Source organism: Anabrus simplex, chromosome 2 (assembly GCF_040414725.1).
Source record: "Anabrus simplex isolate iqAnaSimp1 chromosome 2, ASM4041472v1, whole genome shotgun sequence".
Lineage (NCBI taxonomy): Eukaryota > Metazoa > Arthropoda > Insecta > Orthoptera > Tettigoniidae > Anabrus > Anabrus simplex.
In genome coordinates, this window is record NC_090266.1 from 469,243,847 (window position 1) to 469,255,685 (window position 11,839).

Below are 11,839 nucleotides of genomic sequence, written 5' to 3' on the forward strand. Positions count from 1 at the left end.
ATGTATATGAAGAGACTTATAGATGAAGTACGACAGTTTCCAGTTAGAGCACTTATGGAACAGTTTCTTGAAATATTTTGCAACTTCCCCGATATTCCCATACAGTTTATCACAAGGAAATGTGTTCAGACCTGCAAGCAAAATCTTTCAAGAAATGTTATATGGAATGGTGAACAACGTTGTAAGAAGAATTAATGTTCGAAGTGGTGTTTCAAACAACCACAAATTTTCAACACACAGTCAAATTCGAATATTCACAGGCTTTCAACAGTACTGTAAATCACGTTCAGTAAATAGTGTGGGGGTAAGAGCACGTGAAGTTAGTATACGAACTGCTCCTCTAACTCACAATTCACACAACAATTAAAATTAAGCAATTATTATTATTATTATTATTATTATTATTATTATTATTATATAATTCGCTGGGGCCATCAAGGACTACGTTAAGTCTTCTTGCATTTGACACTGAACTTGGCCTTCTTTAGAGCCAAAATTTCCCTCATTCTTTGTGAGTGGGCCTGCTTACGCTCCTCTGTCCAAGGGGCACCGTGTCTTCTCTTCGGTTGCTCGTCTCGGTTTAGCCCGTTCGTCAATTATTATTATTATTATTATTATTATTATTATTATTAGACTATTATTAAGGGCACCGAGCAAGTGGCCGTGCGGTAAGGTTCGCGCAGCTGTGAGCTTGCAATAGGGAGGTAGTGGGTTCGAACCCCACTGTCGGCAACCCTGAGGATAGTGTTCCGTGGTTTTCCATTTTCACACGAGGCAAATGCCACTCCTAGTAATTTTCTACCCCATCGTCGCTATAAGAACTATCTGTGTCGGTGCGACGTAAAGTAAATTGAAATCACGTCCCATTAACTACTTTTACGGTTTTTAGGCACACCGATGTGCCAGTACTTTATGCCGTAGAAGTTCTTACTTGACTTCGGAGATCTGACGGGAGCCGGTGTTTCAGCGTTGGCGACTAAATCTACTCCATATCATAAATTGTATTCCGTCTACTGGTACCGGTGCACATTTAAGCGCTCCTCACCCAGTCTTTTAAGGGTCGAGTTAGATTAGAAGTATTCAATTTCTTCAAGACTGTTTAAAATATAAATAGTTTTATTCCCCTAAAAAGAGGGATGTCATTTGAAGAGTGGGGGTTCATATAACTCGCACCGGTAACTGAAGAACTGATACTCCACACAAACGAATAACATATTTATTTATTTATTTATTTATTTATTTCGTCCATAAAAGGTATATTTCCCCAATTAAAATGGACGGTGACAGACTAATTTCTACTAAGTAACATTTACGGAAATACTAGTATTAATAATAATAATAATAATAATAATAATAATAATAATAATAATAATAATAATAATAATAATAATAATAATAATAATAATAATAATAATAATAATAATCGGGTTTTAAGTTATCAGTACATATCAATGTCACTAGACGTATCTATTCTATTTTATTTTTGGAGCCATGCTCATTCTCTCCTGATGCTGTCCATTATTTTTGAAAAACAAATGTTTTAAGTGGAAAATGATATTCAGAAAAAAGGTACCGCAGAGTCCAATTCATTACAGTTCATTACCATTATATTAAATTGCTCGCACGTTCATAGATCAGGTGATTTTTTTAAATGTAATAATGGCGAGGAAGCAATGCAGTAGAAAGGTCGATGTAAGCGTAAGTTAACGTTTATAACACTGAAGTAAATGTAAAAGAAACTGGATTATCGACCACTACGTTTACAGATTCATATAAGAAAATCTGTTGGGCTATAGCTCTGCGACTTATTAATGACATGTAATCAGAATTAGCCAACAGATGTTGTAAGAAATTCGTTCGATGTATGAGGACCGCTTGTATATTTTATAATGCAAATACCGTAGAAATTCCGGCACCTCAGCGATTCCGAAAACCGTAAAAGTAGTTAGTGGGACGTAGAACCAATAACAATATTATTACGACACCCACGTTCACGTAAAACTACAAGCTTACTTGCTTTCACTGGTTTTCAGATTAATGCCTTAGTAGAAGAGGGTGAATAGGCCTATACAGTAGGCCCTATACGAACACTCTTTAATAACTCACCCATAACACGACAATGAGATCTAAGTTATCATTACACTGATTTCCTCTTTAATTTTATGCAAACACTGGTAATGACCTCATTAATAGCTTTACAGCCTACCGTCTACCCTGTCTTGGGAACCATTTAGTTAGCTAACTGGCTAACGCTAAAGGACTAAGGACAGCAATAAATCGTATGCGAAACAAATTATCAAACTAGATAAATGAGAAAATTTTACTAACATGAGTGAGAGAAGTTAGCGAATTCATGAATTAATAATAATAATAATAATAATAATAATAATAATAATAATAATAATAATACATGTTATTTGCTTTACGCCACACTAACTACTTCTACGGTTTTCGGAGACGTCCAGGTGCCGGAAGTTAGTCCCGCAGGAGTTCTTTTACGTGCCAGTAATTCTACCGACACGAGGCTGACTTATTTGAGCACCTTCAAATACCATCGGACTGAGCCAGGATCGAACCTGCCATGTTGGGGTCAGAAGGCCAGCGCCTCAACCGTCTGAGCCACTCAGCCCAACTTGAATTAAATGAACCTTGCAAAAAAGGTTCTTGGAATATGATATAGAAGACATTACATGTCCAAACTAATCATATATATCGTCCATTTGACACGCCTCCCACAGTGAAGAAATGACTCGATGCATTTTCTGAAATAAGCGATAGTCTACATACAGAGCATGAAGTAGATTTTCTTTACAGATTCAAATCCAGATGGCTAGTGGTCGATTGTCTGTTGGCGTGATATTCTGAAATATGCTTGTATGTTCTTCAGACTGTGAAGTCATGTTTCAGTATGCTCAACGAAGCTAAGACCACAAGACAGCGTTTTTTTTTTTACCTCAGATATCCCGCTAGTTTCAATGAAAATAGAGAAAAAATATAATTTCTGGAATAAAATGGTTCCGATTTCAGATTAATACTCGCGTACCCTCTCCCGTCACTTCCACTAAATTGCAGTTCTAGGGTTACTGATTATTACAAGCGTCAATCTGAAAGCGGCTGGTTATTTTACACAACTTAAACACGACATTTTATTGCAACTCTCGCCCAACATTCCAACGAGAAAATTAAAATGACATGTTATATCGGCTCTGCGTAAGCAGTATAGGCCTATGCATAAACTGTTTACAACTATGTTCAACGACTCTAAATAAAATATTTGCTATCGGTTTAACGTCGCACCCAAAGGTTTTCGGTGGCGATGGGGTAAGATTGAGCTAAGATCGTGGAGGGAGCGGCCGTGATCTTAACTGAGGTATAGCCCCTGCATATGCATGGTATGGAAATGGGAAACCATCTCAAGGCTGCTGATGGGGAGATTCGAACCCATCCTCCCCCGAATCAATCTTACAGCTATACGGCCCGTACCAGGGAGCTATCTCGCTCGGTAAATAAAAGATTTACGTCAATAGCTGATTTCAAACGGTTTTTTTTTCTGAACATTTGGTTTTCTTCAGGTCTCACCAAAATTACCGCCCAACGTTTCTTTATATATGTTACACGTTGGCCCTATATATCTTACAATTTATTTCACATCGCACTGTCACAGACAGGTCTTATGGCGACGCTGGGATAGGGGAGTGTTAGGAGCGGGAAGGAACCGACTGTGGCCTTAATTACGGTACAGCCCCCGGCATTTACCTGATGTGAAAATGGGAAACCACGGAAAAGTATACAATCTTCAGGGCTGCCCACTATCTCCCGAATGCAAGTAGAGAGCTACGTGACCCAAACCCCTCAGCCACTCGCTCGGTACCCTACTTTCGAATGGTTAGACTATCTAATGGAGGTCCGGCTATTCTTGGGTTCCATTCCTAGTCCTGTTCAGAATTTTACATATCCTGGATTCTGTAATCAGGCTCACTTAAGTTCTGTACAATCGAAGACCATTTGATGGAGACGGTAGCGACACCCGTCTCATACCCTAATATTAACGGGATCTGTCGTAATTACAACGCGACACAAATTCCTGCTCCCTAAGGATGGTACCTATTGGTCACTAGACTGTCATATAACCGTACTATTTCTGCTACAAGATGAATTAAATTCACTTTCCATTTTAATGAGTTAGATGTAATGGAATATTCTACTTCATGAATGATTATTTCTAAACATGAATTTAAATATCTCTACATTACACACTGTTCGGCTCCCTTGCTGAATGGTCAACATAGTAGCCTTCGATTCCCGGCTGGGTCTGGGATGTCAATGTTAAATAATTAATCCCCTTTGGTCGGGGATTGGGTGTTTGTGCTGTCCCCAACACCACTGTAACCCAGACCCAAACACATTTCTATTCTCCATCACAATAACAGGCAGTTTCCCATGCACGGCAGATGCACCCACCCTTATACGAGGGTCTGCCATACAAGGCCTCATGAAATTATTAATATTAAGTTATTATAATTATACACTGATAATTTTAGGAAATGAAATCATTTCAAGAACAAGTAAAAACTAGGAAAGCTTGGGATTAAACATAGTTAGAAACGTCTGAAGGTCATGAAATGTTGTTCTCGGAATCTCTTTGGGAAAAAATCGGAATAGGTTGGAAAGCTTTCAAAAGTCTACTATGTTTACAAGAAAATTAACATTAAAAACAATGTCCGCCAGTCCTAAATTAGTTAATGATCTCCATATCCTGTACGATGACAGTCGCGGGCTTTCATAGCACCATACCTGTTAGAGGGAACTAGAACTGTAAACTGCTGAACAATAACAATGAAAAGAGTATGCTGACCTACACAATCGTAGTAAATGCCCCCATTACTTTCTACAAATTAATAATAATATACGAATACGAGAAAATAATTTTAACGTGTATTTGAGTGGGCCAGAATCTACTCACTAAAACCGCCGGGCTGAGTGGCTCAGCTGGCCTTCTGGACTCAAGTTGTCAGGCTCAGCCCTGGCTCAGTCCAGTGATATCTGAAGGTGCTCAAATACAGCAGTCTCGTGTCGGTAAATGTATCGGCAAGCAAAATAATTCCCGAGGAATTAAATTCTAGCAAATAGGTGTCTCCGAAATCCATAAACGTAGTTTTTTTTTTTGCTATGGGCTTTACGTCGCACCGACACAGATAGGTCATATGGCGACGATGGGACAGGAAAGGCCGGAAGCGGCCGTGGCCTTAATTAAGGTACAGCCCCAGCATTTGCCTGGTGTGAAAATGGGAAACCACGGAAAACCATTTTCAGGGCTGCCGATAGTGGGCTTCGAACCTACTATCTCCCGGATGCAAGCTCACAGCCGCACGCCTCTACGCGCACGGCCAACTCGCCCGGTCATAAACGTAGTTAGCGGGATGTGAAACCAATGAAATTATGTATGCATACTTATAATTAAAACCACCACTGGTGAAACCGTTATTCAAACTATTCTACAATGATTTATAGAGAAATCATTATCCACTTCTCCAGCAATCAGATCACACATTTACATCTATCTAATAACATTTATTACATTAATAAACATACATAGGCCTACCACTAAAACGCAACCTTAATTTTAGAAATATGAAATGTGAATAAAACGTTTTAACCATTACATGCAAGACGCTGTGACATTATTCCACAGTATACAAGGTAGGACTTGCATAAATTCGATCTAGTTTACTATGAAAATTTTTAAAGAAGCAACTGGAAGTAGAAATTGGGCAATAGGAATATCCGTACCCGAGGCTGGACATTGAACAGGTAGAACAAACAGTCCACAGCGTTTATAGTTCCGAATTCTTCCCGTGAAATTATAAGGATATTAAGCCAAAACAAATACTACAATATCCTGCATACCGACGCAGCAAGGACAACAGAGATCACTCGCTCTGCACTTGATACTGGTATTCTGTTTGCGGTGTATACAAAACATCAATAATGTATTAGAAATGTATTTATGAGGAGCAGTGCACAATATTTTCTCGTTTCTCTTCCAATTAAGCTCACATACATTTCAACTAGTTTCAGTGTAGCTGGTCTGGACATATCGTTCGCATGCCAGAAATCTGCCTCCCAAAGCAAATCATACATTCCCAACTGCATCCTGCATAATCATGGAGGGCAGCTAAAATGATAAAAGGATAATTTTGAAATGCAATCTGAAAAAATGTCAAATTGACACTGTAAACCGGGAAACTATAGCCAATGTTTAGTCAAAATGGCGCCAAATCGTCTATGATGGAGGTACCATTTTTGAACAGGACAGAAAAATAGAATCTGAGAGACGGAATCGCAGGAAAGAGCGAGCAAGAACGAAGAATGGTGTTTCTCTTATGATCACAAGGGACGTAGGTACAATAATCCATCAAACATTCCAACACAGACTAGGCCATGTTGTTTATGTGGGCTGTGAATACTCTGATAATTTAGTTAATTACGGTGATAATACGAATAAGCAAATCAGGAATATTTCTGACCAAATTCAAGAGAAGTGCCTCATGACTCGAAGCAATGCACTACACCAGCATTTTACAGAAGTGAACGTGAAAACTAAAAACATGCGGGCAAAATAATACATGATAACACCCCATCGTCACAGTGACCCAAAAGCGAACCATACAACCCTGGCTTCCAAGTTCATGCAATTCTTCGGATGAACTGTGAGTACCTATCTTAGTCATAAACTCTTGCGCAAGAGTACAGATATCCTAACAACACAGGAGTCATAAGATAGCATTTACACAAAGAGTGAAGGGTTTATATCAATGATATCCCTTAATTAATGGAGTGTGGCCTCCGAATAGGCCTGGTGAAGGTCTTTTGATTTGACTCCCGTAGACGACCTGCGCATCGTGATGAGGATGAAATGACCCTGCCGGGTATCGAACCCGGGAACCCTGTGACCAAATGCCAGCTCGCTAACCATTTATCGATGGAGCCGGACAAAATCTATGGTAATAGCTGATAACGAGAATCGGTGAGACATGATTTGAGAAGAACTTTCGGACTGTCAGTGGAACTGTCATTCTGTTAAGATGCTCGCTTTTAATTTATATGTCGTCGATGAAGAATTTCATGAAATAAACGTTTCACATTTGTTTGTAAATAAAATTTTCAACCTTACATGTAACCGAGCTGCGTACTTTTGTTTTATATGGAAAGAAGTTAAAGTTTTTCACTCCAGACGAAGTTGATTCTGGCTACGAGCGCTTATCACGTGGAGCTATTTCCTAACACTAAGCACGTTTCGGTAGAAGCTTACTCTCTTCTTAACTGTTCCTACTGCGCCCTCCTCGCATTTCTGCAACAAAACTATAACATAACTCTTCAATTCTCGGATCAAAATCACATACCAAGAGTTCTGAGAAAAATACCCTTAAATGTTGGTTGTAGGAACACACAAAGCCATGCGCAAAGCATGAACTGCCCCATCTGATCGTAACTCAGAATGCAATAGAAGAACTCTGTTAAGATTCATAATAGCGTGTACATTTCTTTGCATCAGCTGGTATTAACTTACGTCATCCACTATTTGTGTACAAGATTTCCTGCCGAGAACAGAAGCAATGAACGCTCTTAGTGAAGCATTCAGTCTCCTCTCCTTGATTATAGAAATAAGCAAGCCAATCGCATTAATTCACTCTGTGTTTATTCTCCTCGAACAGTGTACCTAGTATACTCTCCTAAATGCACAGCTAATCATACTTCATAAATGTGACATCATAATGTAAATATAATTCCGTCCAGGTTGAATGCTCAAGCTTCTTACGAAGTGTTTACGTACAGAGCACTCATTGTAAAGAGGAAGTTAGGAGGTTAATAGTTACCTGAAACCTTTCGTTCAGTGATACACAAAGACTGTCGGTTGTTCAAGGAGATGACGACTAACCGTTCGATTATCAACAAAATGATGATCGCTGGATATGTTCCCACATGAAGAGAACTGAAAGCGTTTTCTAATTACAAATATTTTGACCTCCTACTACCTCATTTTCTAACATGTTCTCCCTTTGTAATCATTAATGAACGCTGTTGAGTCAATTGGAATGTGATGACTGAAATTCTTTACGATAAACTAGAGCCAACGGATATTTGATACAAATATCTTCAATAGATAGCCTATAAATGGCGAGTCACATGTCAAGACTTAATAGGGGCTTAATAGGGACTTAATAGGCCTATTTTTTTAAAACAATAATCCTCCTCCTCCTCCTCCTCCTCCTCCTCCTCATCATCATCATCATCATCATCATGAATTAATATAACATTACAATAATTCAATTTCACAATAAGCAGCATCTTTCTCTTCTTTCTTCATTTAATTTAATTCAGGATTACGGAATATAACTAGAATGGCATTTTCTGTAACTTGTAACGCGTTTAACATTCCTTCAACTACTTTCAGTCAGAAGAGGATAATGCAGTGTCGAAATTTCGCTTAGAAATTTTTTGTTTTAACGTGCCAGTAAATCTACTAACACGAGTCTTTCGCATTTAAGCACTCTTAAATGCTCATTGTCAGTATTCAAACTCGCAAACGCGAACGCATAAGGAACTATGCTACACAGTCGGTCTAGAAACTTACATTTCGTTTGCCTGGCGGTTTGCGTTATAAATCGGTCTCCAGTTTTGAGAAGGGGAAATAATTCAGAATGTATTGCTAAGTCTATCGAACAACGTACAAGTGTTGTTACAACAGCACATGGAGTGGGCTGCGGAGATGTAGCTCCGAAGTAATATTACGGGTTTAAACTGTGACTCTTAGGGACGAAAATATTTAACAATACCTGAAATTATACCGGTAATGAATTAGTTGAGGTACATCCACTATAATCCAAATGTTCAGTAAGTGAAACGTTAGAATACTATGTTAAATGAACGATACATTATGTGCAAAAGTAAATCCTAGAAATATTACATTTTTATATCGCTGAGAACGATCTTTTTATTTCCAATCGCTGTAGCTCGCTACCTATTGCTGATCAAAACATTATACAGACTGACTATTAATACACCAGAAATCGCAAATAATCGTGCATGGTATATATAGCTATCATGTATAAATCTACGAGATGAAAGTGCATTTTTCACTAACTCCGATAACGTACCTGTTTTAGAATAAAAATCTAAGCATCTATAAAGTTTAATTTGAAATTCCGTGCTACGTTATAACTTTTGAAGTGAGATATTTCCTTTATACTACGTCAAACGCAAAGTTAATTAAACAGCCACGCCGCGGGAACACTTAAAGATTGGCCTTCACATTAGTCCAAGATAAGCACCGCGAGGTATCCCTGGCTCCCGACGGCCAAGGCCTCTACACCGCCCGCTGAATCTAAACAAACCTCCCGAGCTTAGCACGCGCTATCGCTTCTGAAAACAGCATTGGAGCCGCAGAAAGTTCGGACATCACTGGAGTATACGTTGGTTACAGCAAAATGAAGTATAAAAATGTATCAGTGTTGGGGGTATCTACCAGGAAATAGTAATTGTGAGAAATAACAACGAAAGCACTTAAGATTTTCTGATAGGATACTTAACTAAATCGTTTAGACACAGATTTAAAGAGTTAAAATACAATAACCCTTTGATGATTTCAAGAGAAAAAGTTTACTCGCCAAAAAACGACGAACATTAAAATAATCCAACAATTAAAAGGTTTCTGAATGATGACTGACATACTGACGACAAAGTTACCACACAGCATTTTACGTCAAGAGAAGTATCCTTATAAACTAATATATTTTACTTGCGTACCACTAACGAATTACTTTATTATCGCCTCTTTTAAGTTTTTCACTGAAAGGACCACTCGAGTATGCCACGTGCTTCCGTCACTAGCACTTCAAAAGTACCATACAGTATTATTCAGCATGAAATGGCTGGAAAATATCACTAATTACCTGGGACCTAGGTGTCATGTAGACAACCTTGTGCTGGTACCCACTTTCAGTTCCATGAGCACCTGAACTCTGGAATGGAGAGAGCACAATGAAATTTCTTTTGTGCGGCGGTCAAAGCGGATTCCACACGCACAGGAAAACACTGCAAAGGCATGGCTGCCTCCTATTGAAAAGAATTGTTTGAGATCGGTCACCCTCACCCTTGGTGGGATCTAAAGGAAGTTTCTTCAACCAGAATGCGCGAGACTGTTCCAGTCCTGTCTGAAACCATATATTACCTGCCCTTCCCTTCCTAACTCACATTCAAAAGATTTGTTTGGATAAGTTTTCTCTCGCAAACCTACCCGTGTTCATTGTCCACCCATTCAAAGCCTTCGAATTTAATTTCGAAACGCCTCAGGCAAACGGCAACTTTTTTCGCTTGAATTCTTTCTTTTACTTCAAGAAACATGTCAAAAACTAACATATCAGAAGAAGAAGAAGAAATAATAATATTTGACCAGGTCTCGCTTGAGACATTTTCTACTGAAGCTATAAATACTGTAGTAACATTCTATTTTGAAATTATGAAAAGAAAGTAAAACATCGAAAATTAATTTCGCGCTTGTTATAAGTTCCACACAGCCAGGCTGAGTGGCTCAGACGGTTGAGGCGCTGGCCTTCTGACGCCAACTTTGCAGGTTCGTTCCTGCCTTAGTCCGGTGGTATTTGAAGGTGCTCAAATACGTCAGCCTCGTGTCGGTATATTTACTGGCACGTAAAAGAACTCCTGCGGGACAAAATTCCGGCACCACGGCGTGTCCGAAAACCGTAAAAGTGGTTAGTGAGACGTAAAGAAAATAACATTATTAAGTTCCACACAAACGACACAAATGAAGATCACACACTAACTTACCACTTGCTTGGCCTGTTCTTGGTAAACTGGTGGTTACAGTTACTAGCAAGTCTTCTGTTCTCGTTCCATTCACTGATGGACGAAGAACAGACTAATTCATTCAGCATTCCGCACGGCTATGCCGGGCGAAAACACTGGCATCAACATGACAGACTACTACTGTTCACGGTAGAAATGTGAAGCGCGCACCACGAGCAATTATAACTTGAAGGGAGTTCAAGAACTACAGCACTTCTTTGATACACGACTAATTAAACTCTTTGGTTACGAAAGCGGGAGTCACACATATTACCACACGGGTACATGCGCGCTGAGAGCAGTTCAGTTCAATTTATATAGTTGACACTTATCTGCATTGTATCGCGCAAGTTGAATTAAAACATGAAATAAGTACGAATAATTAACCATTTTTGACATGTATTTGGCGAAGAAATAACAGCAGGATTGCTAATTAGCAAGATGTAGTTTTTTTCAATGGTCAAACACTTTCGTAGGAGACAGAGGAGATGGGTTCACAAGGAGTGTCTCTGTTCACTCGAGCACTAGTCCCACACGTTACGTTACTAGGCCGGCTCGGCACATACTGAGCTGCGCTTCGTTCCTCTGGCTTCAGCCGCTGCCCAAAGCTGACGGCAGGCAGCGTGCGCAGCGCGGCACGGCTGTCTGTACGCTAAGGCTCACATGCTCTACTCCTCACAATAGGCCGCTAGCCCATAACGACCATCCCTATCGCCTCACGATGCTGGTCAGGGTTCGTCGCTCCAGCAGTGGGTGCGGGAGGGGTGCGATCTCCTTGTCCCTCGGCAACTTGCTCGCTTGGGCTCCGAGCACTGCTGCCACCTAGCGCCAAAATTCGGTTAGAATGCAGACCCGTGGCCTTTATGGTACAGGTGGTCTCACGGAGCTGTTTGAATGGGCTCTCTTCAGCTGTACTCCGACAGCCATCACACCTGCAACCGGCTTCAAGGCAATACAGAGATCTTGAGCATGC

General features: G+C 39.8%; 1 protein-coding gene across 2 annotated transcripts in view; it reads right to left on the minus strand.

Annotated features, from left to right (window-relative positions):
* The window catches only part of PlexB (plexin B), a 1,268,238-nt gene extending 1,256,888 nt beyond the window's left edge, over positions 1–11,350 (minus strand). For both annotated transcript variants that reach the window (XM_067140856.2, XM_067140855.2), the window contains exon 1: positions 10,849–11,350. The gene's annotated coding sequence lies outside the window, so the exon portion shown is untranslated. The remainder of the gene's footprint in view (positions 1–10,848) is intronic.
* Between the last annotated feature and the right edge of the window lie 489 nt (positions 11,351–11,839).